Source organism: Micropterus salmoides, unplaced genomic scaffold (assembly GCF_014851395.1).
Source record: "Micropterus salmoides isolate LMB-PRFRI ecotype aquatic unplaced genomic scaffold, ASM1485139v1 Ms_hic_scaffold_1, whole genome shotgun sequence".
In the NCBI taxonomy this organism is placed as follows: Eukaryota; Metazoa; Chordata; class Actinopteri; order Centrarchiformes; family Centrarchidae; genus Micropterus; species Micropterus salmoides.
Window position 1 is genome coordinate 40,363,931 of NW_024040040.1, and position 17,103 is coordinate 40,381,033.

The following is a 17,103-nucleotide window of genomic DNA, read 5'->3' on the forward strand; positions in this document are numbered from 1 at the left end:
CTTGTTTTTTTTTAGATTGTTTTATGTGCATATTTGGTTTAGCTTTGCTGCAGTTTTAATACCTGCCTTATTTCGTCGTGAGAATTTCGTCAGAACTCCGTCACATCACAGTGGCATGTTATCTGTCTGACTTCTGCCTTTAAAGAAACATTTGAGTTAAGTGAATGGGTCCACTGACCTGTGCCCCCCTCCTGTCAAGAGATGAGGCTGATCGGCTTGTGCCCTGCCATTCATGCGTTAGGTTGGAGCTGTTGTTATCGGCTGGTGATTTCCACTGGGACAGTGGACAGTAAAGCAGGAGACACACAGAGAGGCTCAGTGGCCTGCATGCTGCTGACTGGATGAAAGGCAGATCAAACACTGTCTGCAAAGCCTCTCCTTATTTCTACCCAGCACTCAGTGTATGTGTGTGTGTGTGTGTGTTTCTTCTAGGTGGGATTGATGCGTGAGGGGGGCAGATGGCCTTATCCTTCTCTGTGGGGGCTGGTGTGAGGTTCCACTGTGGTCCCATGGGGCAACATATTTGGGCCTGCCGCCCCCCGACACACACACACACATACACACACACACACACACACTCATACCCCATATAACCCCCAGCAACCCCCAAAGTTACCATTATAAAATCTACTGTATACGTGAGCTTAAAGTCACATAGGGTCGATCTATCTATCTATATATCCTAATTAACTTAAAAAAACACGATTTCCTTCCCTGTTTGAACTATTTAACCTCTGATGGACTGCCAGGCTCTTCTTTTAGGCCGATTCATATGCAACAGTGCTGAAAGGAGTAAATCTGCTTGTAGGTTGACATCTGGCATTGTCATTCGGGATGTTAGAAAGTGTTATAGGGTTCTTCTCCCCATGCGTTGCGCTTTACAATAGTTCTCAGTGTGCTATTTGTGTGTCTTTATGCGCAAGGCTATTGTGTGTACCCAACTGTTATTCCTGTGGGTGATGAAGCTAGCAGTTTGGTGGCGAGGAGAGGACCTACTGTTACAGTACTCCCTAAAGCCCTCCCTCTCTCACACACACTTCTGTATCACCACATCTCTTTGTTTGTGTATGTACGTTTCCTCATACCTGTGCAAATAGCTGAACAAATTGCCAGAAATTGCAGCCTGATGCTGCCTTTCCAACAAAATCACATGCAAATTCTGTATATGTTTTGACTGTGACCATGTAATTCCCCTGCGACGGTTACCCCATGGTATTGGCTGCCCCTGCTGTGCCAGGGTCTATTCTCAGGCGAATGTTTCTCTCGGTGGGGTCATGGTGTTGAAAGGCCCTTGGATGTCTTTAACTGATACTTTAGGACTGCTGGACCGCATGCTGCTACAACACATACTGGCCAGAGGAAAGACACAGTCTGGTGAATACCTGCATAAATCCACTGATGTGAATGTTCAGCGAGTATTCCCAAGGAACATTTAAATTTAGACCTTTCAAATGCATTTGTTAAACACTTATCTATAAGAGGTTTGAGGTTGCAATTGAAATTTCATCAAACATAGTTTGGGTTTTCAGAGATCAGAGGTGGATTGCAATGTTAAATCTTTTAATAATGTGTACTTTCTACTTTCCAAAAGAAGGCCTGCATGTGTTGTCCCCCAGGGAAGGATTTACAACATATGGACACTGTACTCTTGCCACATGCGCATCCATACCCAGTCGTGGTGACCTCCCTGCCTCTCAAGATGTTTGCTGTTAGTCCAACTAATCCAAACTAAGCTGTCCATTTAGACGACACTCTAGGGCAACACTCACGTATGGCAGACATCGACTCCGCGGTATCCTGTCAAATAGAGATCCGCTTGCCTTATCTCTGTTAGGGGGGGAGGTGAGGGGGAGGAAGGGGAAGAAGTGTGTTTTATATAGTTAGGACAGAGGAAGAAATGTGGGAGATTTTAACCCCTCTTAGATTAGCTAATAAGCACATCTTTTCCTCCCCTCACTTGTTCCCTTCATCTCTTCCTCCTGGAGAATGCACCGTCACCAGCCACACAGGGCAGCTGATTGATTTCCCCAAGGACCATCATGAGAGTGCAGGACTGAGCCACACAGTGCACTATAACCCTGCAAAACAAGCCCTCTAACGCGCAGGTATATGCACATGCATGCAGCTGAGCAAAAATCTACACATGCATTCCCATAGATGTGTCCTTGCCCATGCCATGTAGAGACACACACACACACATGCAGATGATGTAATGGACAGAGGAGGGGCAGGTCAACTACATAATCATCAATAGCTGTCAGTCACATTTAACAAAGCTAACACCACAGAGACAAGCAAGGACCACTTCTTTATCAGCTAGTTAGTTCCCCCCCTCCTCTCATCACCTCTTCTGCCCCACCTCACCCTCTCTAATGACTGTAATTCTGCCGCTCTATCAGCATACAGTCAGAATTGGGGAGCCAGTGGTGTAGCTAAAAGAAGTTAGGGTGTGAGGCTGCAAAGGATTAAGCTCAAGGGGAGCTTTTACGGCTGAAATCACGGGGTGTAACTTTTCAGATTCCACCAACAACCTCCTTACTTCATGTGATATGTCAAATGCTGCTTCCTATGGTGTTTTGCAGCCTGTCTTCTACAGTACACCTCCAGCTGGTTTGAGCCAGGATCACAACATACTGTCAAACAGAAGTGTGAATAACTAATTAAGTATGTAAAGTTAATTTAAATTTCCTAACCTTTCACAGAACAAGTCACAAAGTGCTTTACAAGAGTAAAATAATAAAACCACATACACACAATAGGCGACAACAATAAAACAAAAGGAACAACAATGTAAAATAGTAAAAAATAATAATCAATGAATAAAACATAAGCAACACCAACATAAAACAGTAAAATAATCAAGCAATTAAACATAAGCAACAACACTATAACATTTGTAAAATGGTCAATAAAACATGTGCAGTAACCTTTAATACCTTAAAACACATCCGTTTGTATACTTGGCCAGCTGAAATAAAAGAATCTTCAACTTCTTTCAAAGGCATCAACAGTGACCGCAGAACATAAGTGTAAGGGATGAGAATTCCACACTTAAAATGCACAATCACCTTTTGTTTTCAACAACTAGTAAGCCCTGGTTTGAAGACATAAGAGGCCAAGTGATGATATACATGTGAAGTAGGTCGGAAATGTACCCAGGTGCCTGATCAAGCGGGGCTCTATATGTGAAAATGAGCACTTTATACTCTACACACATGCACAAATCCTCTTGTCATGCATGCCGCTGCAAAGAACAGCCCTGCGACTCATGCAGAAGCTAGTACTGACACTTTTGATGATGAAACGTTGATGCCAGGGTCAATATCATCCTCTTCCAGGGTCTACTCCTTCCTTCCACTACCTTTGAAACACGCTGTTTACTAACCAGGTTATTTAGTCTCTCTTGCTGTTGCAGCTACACTTCTATTGTTCACGGGACAATTGACCGTGACCCCAGGCAGCTCCCAAAGGTCCGCAGGGTCAAAGGAGAGAAGAAGCTGGAAGGCCCTGAGGTGTGAATGTTTAGCAGCTACCTCGGGGCTGGAATGAGCATTTAAGCACCTGATGCTTTGCGATGGTGCCAAACATGTAAAGCTGAGAGGTCTTAAACCCGCTCATCCAGGAGACAAGAGGCAATGATTCAACAGCAAAGCTGACAGTGATGGAGATAAAAACTGGGAAGGATGAAGCGGGCACTGAGTGCACTACCACAGCTAAGAGTATATGTGCTTCTGTTGGTTTGTCATGCTGTGGCTGAGAGTGTCTTGGCCCTGGAGCCGCCCCAACCCCCAACACTGAGTCATGATGGCTTTTTTACAGAGGAGCTGGAAGACAAGTGCCCCCTGTCCTGCTGAAACATTCATGAAGCCTTATGACCCTCTCCTCCACCTAATGTACCCTAACAGGCCTTTATGGCTTCTCTCTAGCCTAGCGCCACCTTAGTGCTGCTTCCCGGCATCTAACTTCTTAACACCCCGCCACCACTGGTCTTTTACGTCCTTTCAGCAGTTTGCTGGAGAGGCCTCGCCCTGGTGGGTTTCCTGAGCACATAAAGGATGGCTGCAGCACAGAGACATCCATTAAGTCAAGCAGCAGATAGGTGGCTGCGTTGCTATGCACGTGTCTCTGCTCCGTGTCTTCAGGGGCAGATCGGACCGACAGTGCCATGTTGTTCCCCTTCTCTTTTCTCCCCTCCTTCACGTGTGGTCATTGACAGTCTTTGTAATCTGACTCCTAACGGGTGCATTGATCTGTTAAGATTGTCACTTTTAAAAACCCCATTAGGGTTTAAGGTTTGACAGTTGATATCAACATCCTTTGGTGTTGTGACACGGTTAAATGCACCCAAAGAGGGAGGGGAATAAAGTTTGGAAGGTAGGAGGAAGGGACTGCAGATGAGAAACTTTAAGATCGAGTGTGGAGAAAGTAAGACCGGGTTCATTATTAACTTTTTAGTGAGCCTGACATAAGACTTAAGTGAAAAAAAGAGATAGAATTAAAGGACATACTCAAAGAAAATGGAAGTATAGATTCCTGTATTGAGCAGAGTGACCTCAGCTTGTCATTGGGGCTGGACACTGTGTCCTCTGTGTGTGTCCACGCTGTGTGGGTCCACAGGGAGCTCTGGCCTGAGCAGTGTGTTTTACTATTCTCTTGGCCTCCCTACTGTGTTTACCTCTCCGTGGTAAAAAAAAAAATGCCATATGCTAAATGGGCTTATGTTACGGCTCTGGTTACCAGGCGGACCGTCGGCCCCACACACACTCCGACATCAAGCAGAACGGATATCTAAGCCATATCCAAGCCTATAAAGTGGAGCTCCATTGATCTGTTTATGCTTTTTTAACAATCTCCAACACATGAGATTCATCTTGGCCACAGACAATCTTCTGATGGTCATTGATTCATCTGGTAACACCCGAGCAATTAATTAGGGGTGGCAATCATTGCTGCTTTTTGTACTCAATCATTATCGAAGCATTATCAGTTACCTTGTGACCATTTGCCATTTCCGTAATGCAAAACTCCATAAAGACTCTTTGATACACCAGTTTGTTTAATTTTAACTAAAAATTCAATACAAAAAAAGACACAAACCCTTCACTTAACACAAACTACACATCCCAGGCTACTTATTGACTGAGGTAATAGAAGTCACAGAAGACGGCTCAGACGGTAAGAGTCAGTCTATATTTCTGATAATGTACATTCATCAGAGGAAAACTGCAGAGCTCTGCAAGTATTTTCTTCACTTCAGGATTTATTGGTGCCTGCTGAGTGTCTAGAGTCTGGGTCTAAAACACATCCTTGGCTTTTTTTCATTGATTTTGTCAAACCTTCTTCTCTTGAATTATTTCGATAACATGCGCGGTTTTTCCATACACATCAAAACCAAGAGCTTTTCAAAACTGCTACAACATATCAAAGCATTTGTCAAGATGTTATTTTGGACATTCATATGTTTAGTGCAGTCAGGACACTATGTCAAAGTTTTAACCAGTTATTGCAACAATATACATTTTAGTTTTGCGGTGGGCCTCTGCTCATCTGACGCACTGGAACACATCGTAGCTGTGCCTGAACTCATCAATCTCCCTAGAAGAGCCTGAGATACACAATATTTAATGAACATTAACATATTCCAAATTCCTGTCCCAACTAAATCTAATACAGGAGGAGGTGGGAGATTTATTTCTGAAAGCGGGCAGCTGTCTTGCAGCGAGGATGCAGAGCTTGGCATTGTATGAGCACCAAATATTTTATAAGGACTGACGACAAATTGTGGACATACATGATTAGAGGGTGTAAGGAACATGTAACTATAAAATGCTTGAACTACCACAAGGCTCCATTTGTTTTAAGCTGAATTTAAGGATGGGGGATCCTAATTAGCTTTAGCTAGACACCCTATTAACATTCATTCATGTAATACATGACTACTACACTTGAAATAATGTTTGTCTGTATTGTCTCTGTTAAATAAGCTATAAAAAAAACACTGCTATTGCTTTTTGAATTAACCAAATCAAAGCAAACTTTAACATTTTCGTTTTTTTTATTTTGTTTAGTCCACTTGTCATACTACAATATCAGGCAGATTCACTGAAAATCACTGCACTAGTGCATTCTCACACTCTCCACTCTCTTGTAAAATATAACCAGTTAATATGGATCAATATAACATCTGGAAATGAAAGAGCTAGTAGTGCAGTATCCCCCACCCTCACAAAAACGATTCCTGGGAAACAAGCAGACCACAGGTTAAAATCACTGAATATAGTGAAACATTTAGTTCCCACAGTATTCCAGCATTAGCACGCCTAATTTTGTCATTTTTAGATCCAACTCTGGTTCTTCTCTCCAACCTTTCAGGCTTCGGCTGTGCTTCCACAGTGCTCTGTGAGCTCCAGCAGCAGATCAATGCCTCTGAAATGGAGCCGGCCTACAGTCACAGTAATGGCGTGCATCGGGGCTCTTCCTAAAAGATCTTCATGCTTACACTCTCACACATGCTCCAAACACAGCGGCCATGCAAAGGGGAAACAGAGGTCAACACAGGCCATCCTGCACCAAGTCTTGTTTAGCCTAGCCAGGCCTGCTAACAGTTAAAGGCTTACATTACAAAGTCCTGTTCATTAAGGACCCTGACAAAACCAGAGATAGTTCTCAGACATGAGGGCGTATGGGTGGGTGTGGGTGTGTGTGGGGGGGTTGGGTATCATATGATCTGCATCTTCTCTACAACAGGAAGCATCTGTTTTCTTGACATGAAAAATGAATCAAACACCTTTTGGCTCACTTGTGTGTGTGTGTGCGTGTGTGGGCTTGCTGTCTGTATCACTGACCACAATACATCAATACTGGCACCTCTTACCACAAAAGATTGAATCTGCTGCACATAAAAAATGATCAATATCGAAATGAGAAGAATGGGAAGCATGCTTTTTTTTCCCTGTGGCTCCAGGGTGCAGACAGACACATGGCTCCTTCCTCAAGGATTACCAGTTGAGATGTCACCTTCAAAGAATATCTGCCCACTGCCGTATGGGCTACGTGCATGCTTGCTGCTTCCATTGGAGGTCAAATTAGCCTCAATGATGAGCCTCTCATGTCTAAAGGCCCTGGTGGTGCTGAAGGGCTTCCTCGGGGGAATAGGGTTTAGATGCAACCCTTCCTCATTCGCTGCCTCCTGTATGCTGTCAGAAGGCCTCCGGAGTATAAATGAAAATGAGGGGTATTCTCTGCGGGTGATGTTAACAGTAATGGTTTGAGCATTATACTGAATGATTGGCTTTGAGCTCCAAAACAAATTAGCATGTGAAGCCGCTTGGTCGAAATTAAATTGGTCTTTTTTGTAGTTTTTAACTAAAGTTGCCACGATGACATAAACTGCTATAACCCTTTCTCTCCATTGCTCATTAATTGGGGATCTGGCTTTCATCCGGAGACCATTGTGTGTTATTTTCTGCAATTAGAAGCGAAATTCTTATTAGATAACGTATTTTCTGATATGTTGTCAGGATGCCAAGGATAATAAGTGCTGAAATCATTGGCACCCAAAACTTTATCTTGCCAATTGTGAAGTGTAGGACAATTTGACCTTCCAGTCTAATTCCCTCCATGTCAAGCTCTTTTTAAAAGTCTATGTCCTGATTTGTACATCTTAAATTTAATATTTTATGATCAATTTCAACCTAAAGAATGGAATAAGTTTGCAAAAACAGCAATCTCTATCATGACAGACGCGGGACGAAAGCTCTTAAGTCTCTGCAACTGAAAGTAACCTGTATTCCTCTCTCCACAGAGCAGCCGGATTGGTTACACAGGCTAATCATGTGTTTTGATTTCCTCCCTGCAGCCAGCATTTGAGTGCAGCAGCACAACAGTTTCTCTGTCCTTGCAGTGTTCAAGCCCAGCACCTTATTGATTGGAATGAGTAAGTTAATAAGCTTTAGGCTCATTCATCAGCAGGGTAGAGACTGGAACTGCACACGGCAGGCTTAATCAAGTCATCAGTGCCCGTCAAGCATGAAGACAGTAATTAAAGGAAGAGGGAACATGGAGACGAGGAGAGAAGAGAGGAGCAGGGGTCCACAGGGTTCGCTTTGGAAAGAGATAGAGAACTTCAGTCCTCCATTTATAAAGCACCGATTTATAAAGACAGTGGCTGAAGAACGACACAGTCAGATGAATCACTCTTTCTTTTTTTGCCATATATAGCATGCACATTAATCTAGCCTTAGTTAATCAAGAGCTGAAATACAATCAGCCAGGTGATCCAAACAGTGACCTGAGGACAGACAATTCATCTCGCCTTGAGTAGACCTTCACACATAAATAAGACAAAGAACAACAATCCCCTCCTCCCCTCACTGACACACACAGCTAAGGAAATCACCAATAATCGCCATCATCATCTTCCTCGATATTTTACTGCTGCAACAGAGGTGTCACGTGAGGCCAGAGGGATGAGCTCATTTGGGCTTTCTTAGCCTGCCATCTACAGCAACAGCAGCAGCAGCTGTGAGCGACGATGCTCCTCTATAGGCTGAGATGTGGATCTTCACTGTTGCCACAGAGGTAACTGTGTGTGAGTTATGCAAGGTGGAGCTGCTCTGTAAGCTCATGGTCAGACAATTGTGATAGGCATCCTGCTTTGGGAGGTGTTTTAAAGGACAGGTTTCACATTTTTTCTGTCTTAAAACAACACTCACACACTTATATGTACATCACAGTTGTATTATGCTGTTCCTCCTGTCCATACTGGCCAAGAAGAGATGTGATTAATGTGATTCCAGTGTAGGTGATGAGGGACAGAAGAGGGGACAGAGGTTCGGCTGAAGCTAATATGAGGTTTAAACAGTCTGAATTAGCCAAATCAAGTGGGTATGTTCCAATGTTATTGTGTTTTTAGCTCTAATGTCTCTTTTTGAGTTACTATCCCTCCATCGTAGCCCTACAAGAAAGCACCTTGGAACATGCCAATTTGATTTTTCTAAGTTGGACTGTTGCTTAGAACAAGGTCTCTGGATTTTGTGCCCCATTTCTTACCTTGGATTTCTTCACAGCCAGTATGGACAGGAGGAATAATTACAGCGACCAAAGGCTATTTTAATGCATATATTGGCATGTAATTATTGTTTTAAGACAGACTTGAAAGGGATAGTTCACCCAAAATTACAAAAAGATATGCAGTATTTTCCCATTTTGGTTGCATCTGCTAAAACTTTCAGGTATCTGTCACTTAGAATGTTTCCACCATCCCAATGAGTCAGTATTCCTTGTGGTGCTCAGAGCCTTTTAAAAATTCAACAGCAGCACCCCTTTCCAAAAACAATATCCCAGATACTCAGGAGTATTTACAGATCTCTCTATTAACAGTTTTGATTCACAATACTTTCTCGGGAAAACAATTAAAAGGCCACATGGCTTGATACCTTTAAAGTGAATATGTAGAAAATATGTAGAAAATGTTCTGTGTAACAGTCTCTTTATTGTCTTTTGTGTATCATCCTCGCTGCTTTCCATGCATTAATATGTTAGAGTGTGTCTGTAATATGCACTCACTCAGGTGCTGCTATCCCCCTGTGCCCTATTAGCCTTAAACCTGACCATTAGACTGCCCCTTCAACTCCTGTGGAAAAAAAACTCCACATCTAATCACGGCAGCTCCCAGACTGCGTGTCCATTAATTGTGACTGTTGTTGTCCTGCAATCTATCTCCTGCCGGATGATTGTGGCCTGTGTGTGTGTGTGTGTGTGTGTGTGTGTGTGTGTGTGTGTGTGTGTGTGTGTGTGTGTGTGTGTGTGTGTGTGTGTGTGTCGCCGGTAAGGCTGCTGTGGTGAGGGTGCTGACAGGTAGCATTAGCGTCACAGGTGGTCACAGAAGCATGGAACACACACACACACACACAAAAACTGTTTATGGCACTATCACGTCTTGTGTAACTTAATTAGTATCCCCTCTGAAGTCTATACACATTAGTGGTGTTCATATCAGCCAGACCCAGAACTACATCATGATTAGTTTTTATGTATCTTTCCTTTCAAAGACATTTTTCCAGCCTTGGCCGGACAATAAAGTGGTATTCTATTCTATTCTTTTTGACACTTGCTCAGATTTAATACAAGTAACACGTGACGGTAAAAACAAAATAAAATGGAACAAATAGCTGTCATGGGGTACTCAGATGTGTATAATATATACATTCTCATTTCCACTTAATCCATATGTTATTATTCCATATCTTATTTCATATAAAAAGTAACAATGTTTGCTAAATCTTTGTCAAAAACATTATCTTTAACTATCAAAGGTTTGGTCACTTTTTACTTTGAAAATGTAGCCATTACTCTTTCTTAAGCTCATCAACATTACACCAGTGTCTTGTTACAGCTACTATTATCAGTGTTGTGCAACATCATGACATCTGAGCAACAAAAGTCACAGCTGATGATTTCTAAGATGAAAATACTTGTTAAATAAAACAAAAATGACATAACAAAATTTGTTCCCGATATCTCGGTCTTTGCATTAAGTGGTCCAACATCTCAACCTAAACTTTACCCTCCTCCTCTCCCCTGTCTTTCTAATCACACAGCGCAGTGGACAGACTGAATACTGATCCCCCTCTGGGACTCAAACCAACAACTGCAATCACAACCTGCTTTACAACTCATAATTAGCACGGGGAGCACATCTCCCAGTTGGGTCAACAGTGTGAAACACGCACAAAAAAAAATAAAAACACTATGTGCTGAAAGTGTGCTGATCCTCCAGGAGCATACCTTGGGCATACATGATGTGCCTGTAAACGCATGTGCTTGAACAGGCACATACACACACACACACACACAGACTCACACAGAGCAACTCAATTACAGCATGAGTCCCTCATAGATCTGTTAGCTTATCTGATAGCCAGATCGCCTGATCGATAGAGAACAACCACAGAGGGTTTATTTAAGTCTGCCGATCATTAATGTGGGTCCTGCACGGCAGATACGGAGTAGTAGTGGAAACCTGTTGAACGGCTTAGCATCACAAACAAGAGCAAGATGTGTGTGTGTGTGTGTGTGTGTGTTTAAGATTCTGTGTATTAAGATTGTGTAAGGGGTGTGTAATTTGCAAACCAAATGTCTTACTCCACTAATGCACTGGCAGAGCTGTGTGTGCTCTACAGTCACAAACACTGGGTGCTCTCCCCCATCTAGCAATTCCCCTTACTGTATTGATCCCCATATAATGATTGACAGAGCAATCTCTGGATGACTAGCATGGGATTCAATTAAAGGCTCAGCCTACTGATGATTTCTTTTTTTTTCATCCAGCCGTGTAATACCATCTCCCTCATTGCCTCAATGGCAACACTGGGCCTCCCCAATTAATGGTTAACTAATAAATGAAATGAATGGCCGCTTGTTTTCTCTGCCACAAAGGCGTGGGATGGGATTGGCCAGGCTGTAAGCACCGAGGCACGAGGCAGCACACTCCAGTGTTTGCTTTAAAGTGTCGTATAAAAGTTTGCCCCATTGTGCGGTATGTTTCCTGGCCCACGCCTGGGCATACTGTCACAGGCCTAATTGTGCCTCTTTTTAGTGCCTTTGTGGCACAGCACACTTCTCTTGTGTGTGGGGCGGAGGGGGTGAAAGAGAGACAGCCTTTTGGAGGAGTTTGGGGGTGGTTTGAGGGACAAGGAGGAGGGTGAGTATGGGTAATAATGAAGGAGCAGGCACGTATGACCAACAATGGATCCCCCGGATTATGTTCCAGACAAAGACAGTGTTGCAGTAATTACAGCGCAAACACCGCTGCATTGTGTGTGTATGTGTGTGCTGACGTGTGGTCGGGGTGAGGGGGGGAGAAGTCATTGCTCTATTAGCAGCTGTGTCTCAAGATCCTGACTACTGTAAGGAGAGGATGTGTGTGTGGGGCCATTCGGATGATCCAGAAGAGGGATAATGAACAAAGAAAGGGAGACCTGCAGTGCTTACTAAAACAAAAGTACCTCCAAAAAAAACCTAACAAATTAAAGGACAAGGCAGGTGATATTCTATACTTTTGTTATTGTGAAAAAAATGCATGAAAAGAATAAAACCAACAGTGTGTTAGTCCATCTCTTAATATTCCAAGACTTTCCTATCATGTGATGCTGGACCCTAAGCCCATTTGTTCCTGAAGAAGTACATCTTTTCAAATTGATCAAAAATATATTGTTGAATTTTCAGCTGCACACTGTAGTATATATCAAAATGTTACTCAAAGTAAATGCACAAGTAAGTGTTTACAGCACACAGACGTATGTGGGTTTAAATCAGAATAAACTGCAGGGCCCATGTTCAGCATGAAGGATCATGTCACCTGCTACAACAGAGTCACCTGCTACGACAGAGTTTCAATGGAAGTCTATGGCAAAAAGGAATAATATATACCAGGCTTTAGCTACACTGATAATACTTGTTAGTAGGATCAATTCATGGGGTTTTGTCTTTTTGTGGGATTTGCTGACAATAAGAAAAATACAGAATATCACCATACGTATCTTTTAAACATTGTTTGATTCGAGTATCCCAAAAACACATTGCAGTTGTACTACTTAGAATATATGGCCTATATGTGTCCTAATTAAATGCTCAAACATCAAAGTTTCCCAAACATTGAAATGCCTGTTTGTATTTGCTCCATATTTGAATGTTTAAAATGTCACGGCACACACATGAAGCCATAAAAGCGTACCATATTATGCTTCAGCAAACCTCCAGGGCCATACACTCTCAACCACTATTGAAACTCCCCAACCTGTTTCTGTTTTAAATGATTAGTGAAACATTCTCTGAAGTTTAAACTATGTCTCGGTGGAGAGGACTGACAGTACAAAAACCGACATGTAAAAGAGATGTTACACTGCTACCACGGCATTTTGTTTCCCAACTCTGTAAGCAGAAACACACTTAAGAAAAGGAAATTAATCCGCTGCTCAGTTGGGGGTTGATCTTAAGCCACCGTATGCATCCGGGATGATGACATCAAAACGTTCTAAGTTTTCAAACTTTGGCCCCGGCTAATCAGTTTCATTGAAACACCCTCTTTCCTTTAATCCACTATCCCTCCATGTCTCCCTCTGTCCCCGCTTTTATCTGACCTTCCTTCCAGCTTTAGGCTGATTATCAGGAGTGGCCCATTTACAGCATGGCTAGAAGGTAATTAGCGGGATGAGCTGGGCAGAAGGATCTCTTCAGGGGTTGAGAAGGCACACGCTCAAGTACTTCTAGCTTCTGATGAGCTGATGTGTGTCAGGGTGGTATGACAACAATAGGACAGGGATTTCCCTTTAGTTTCATCCAAGCAGGACCCACCCCGTTCAGAGGAAAAGAGGTGCACCACAGCTTGATGGTTTTCAGATGGTGACATCCATGTTTTCATTATCAACAGCTGTCACCAAAAACTTAATTTAGGTTCACATGAATGGATACAGTTGTCATGATCTGAAGCCGTTTTGTTTGAAATACTTGATTCAGCAATCTTTAAAAATAGAAATGACAAACCTGCATTTGTTCCAGCTGACAGATGGGTCATTTTCCTTTCGAAGCCATGCATCCTAAACGTATTTGTTGCTGCTTAACTATAAGTTAATGAGGGAGGTTATTTTACTGCTATCTTTGGCAATCGTACTTCCTTTTCCAAACAAAAACAAACAAAACAAATGATCAGTTTAATGTTTAGCGCTTCTTTTCACCCGATTTCAAGCGATCAGATAAACAGTTTGACTTGCTGTGCACACACACACACGTGCGCACACACACACACACACACATACACACACACGCATGCACCGTTCATTACACTTAGACCTATGTAATGTACTTACGCACAGAGGCTGACACAACAGTCAAACTACCCTTCACTCCAACAGCTGATAGAGCACACCATCTGCTTAGGTGGCTGATCACCTTAGCCTAAGGGCCCGGGAAACACACACATACTTCAGTTGGTAGCTTAAGCCTCTAAAGAGCAATTATTCCATTCACATGGAGGTAATTGTTTCACATGAATATGAAATGTTTGCCAGTCCCTCCTTTAACATTGTGAGGGCTGTGTGGATGCTCTTGGAGAAGGACAAAGACCTAAAGGTATGGCCCATTTCCATATGTGTTAGGAGAATTGAGGAGGGCTTGAAACAGCCCCCCTGTTTACAGTAAACTCAGGGACCCTTCTGGAAGGACAAACGTGCTGAAGTTAAACTGCTTCTTCCAATTAATACCAGAGGCCCAGTCCCCCACATTCACCCATCAGTTGGTGTCTATTACAGTTTTTTTCAATTGCTAACCTGCGCTGGTCAAAACTTAAGTCACATTGTCAAAACTCTTCACACAGTCAGCGCAACAGAAGTGTATTTTGGACCAAACTGTGAATCCTTTTTCATTGCTTTCACACAAAATGCATTCAATGTCCCCTTTCTCCAAAATTCATGAACTCTTTTTGCATTTCTACTTCACCACCTGCAAAACACTGTATATCTGCAGCACATTTTTCAAATGCTAACACAGAGTCCAAAACTGTTAAAAACACATTCAAAACAGATTGATGGTAAATGTACTGCATTTCTGCAGTGACCAGATTGAAATAAGTAGAAAATCTGAGAAGGCAGACAATATCACTTTTGGAAATGTGAATTCGGTCAGCACAACGACAATTGCCAGAGTCCTGGAGAAACATAAAATAAGGACAAAGCAGTTTTCCACTGTACCATTCAAGAGAAACTGTGAACGTGTGAAAGAACTCTGTTATCAATATGTCCAGGTAAGATGTCTGTTCAATAATCAGTCAGGGAACATACACAGTGATGCATAATGTGAAGTTCTGTAAAACTGTGTATTTACTGTATTTTAGTAATGGAGCTGGAAGCCAGGGAAACTGCACATACATTCATCTTTGTGGATGAAGCTGGATTCAACCTGGCAAAAACACGCCGCAAGGGAAGAAATGTGAATGGACAGAGAGCAACCGTGGATGTCCAAGGGCAGAGAGGAGCTAACATCACGATGTGTGCAGCACTGTCCAATGATGGTTTGCTGTTACACAAACCACTCATTGGACCCTACAATACGGAGAGGCTCATGTCTTTCCTGGATGACCTGCATGATCACCTTGTGCCAGCGGAGGAGAGAGGAGCAAGAAACTCACCTATCTTTGTTGTTGTGTGGGATAATATGGCATTCCACCACTCTGCTGCAGTTACAGACTGATTCACTGCACATCCCAGGATGTCAGTACTACTCCTGCCTCCATACTCCCCCTTCCGAAACCCCATAGAGGAGTTTTTCTCTGCATGGAGGTGGAAGGTGTATGACCACCATCCACATGACCAGATTAATTACTGGATGCCATGAATGCAGTATCTGGAGACAATTTTCCTGTAGACTGCCAGGGTTGGATTAGACATTCCAGAAGATACTTTCCAAGATGCATCGCCAGGGAAGACATAAGATGTGATGTTGATGAGAACTTGTGGCCAAATGCAGCAGAGAGGGAGGACTAGCACCCTCAAGTACTGTACATCATGAGTTTTTGAGGTGTTTCTTATTTGTATTACTGTTTGCAGAAATTTGTGTGTGTGGGGGGTTGTTTCAATTTACAGTAAAATTTTTTACAGTTTACAATACTATCCACAGATATGGAACAAATAAAGGATATTGAAGAAAATTGCTGCATTTCTGATGTATTCTTGTTACATATACTTTAGTACTGTCAAAGTGAAAATAAGTTATTGTTATTGTATAATGAAAACCTAATTTATTCGCTCGTGCTTCAAAGATAAAAGTTCTTCATTTATGTAATGCTCCCTGTTTTTAGTGTTTTGTAGGTCAGTGCGTTATGAGTGAGACTGTATGCTTTCTAAATGAGAATTGTTGCCAGTGTTTGATTGAACGAGTCTATTTTGAGACTTGTACAAAGTGTTTTGGTGGTTTGAGTGACTTTTGGAGGTCAGATTAACTGTTTGGCCAAGATGCATGTTGGTAATACAGACTGTGTGAAGAGTTTTGAAAAAGTGCTTCAGTTGTGACCATTGCATCTTAGCAATTGAAAAAAACTGTAAACAGCATGTATTGAGCTAATTTACTTTCATGCATGGTCCTGTTTTGATTCAAATCCTTAAATTCACATTTTGCTTTAGTCATTCATTTACATTTAGTTTAATTCTATGTGTTATAAGCTGAATTAAAGTGAGATGACAGATGTGTGCAATGGGCTGCTGATATTCTATTGAATTATTTTCAGTTAGCTGTATTTCAATGCTCAAGCATGACTTTTAATGACTATTTCAAATTTTCTTGATATAAAAATCAGCATTGCAGTAACTCATAATGAGTTTAATGTTTTCCAATGCTCCCTTCAGCAGGGGGGGAGTTCCCGGTTTGTATTTGTTAATCGAAGCCACGTGTTATCATTCTTAACGATCCCTACAGGGAAGGGAGCTGTTATGCTTTTCTTAGCAAGGAACATATTTGTTAATGTCCTCATGATTTATTAGGAAAGGGACATTCAGCCAGCCTTTGTCACAGAAGGCCCACTCACTGGGTGACCTGGCCTACCAGTGCTTTTGGAGGTGATGGCAGGGTTGAGGGTGATGTGGAGTGAAGGGGGGTGAGGACTTTTGCATAAGCATGGGGCCCAATCTGCTGGGATTGCTCTGCACAGTAAGGGGGCCTCCACAGGCATATACTGGGGGTCTTTATTTTGGGGCCCTTGCACTTTTTAACACAATTACTACACCACCCTTCTGTCCTGATCGGCTTGCCTTATTCATATGGATCAGTCACTCTCCGGGTTGCAAAATTTCAAGTTGCAAGACCCTTCTGTATGGATAAACTCATTTGGGGAGTAGTCCTGGCTACAGACCTGGGAGTTTGTCCACAGCACAAGAATGTTGACCTTTGAAAAGCAGCACAGAGAGAACAGCCGATTTAAAAGGATGCCTTTCCGGTAGGCAGAATGTGGTAAGACAGTACCACAGAGGGTTATAGTTCAGGCATAGAATCCTCCTATATCTTTGAGTGCTGCTGTAAAGCCATTAGCTGATGAAACCGTGCAAAAGTCTGAGA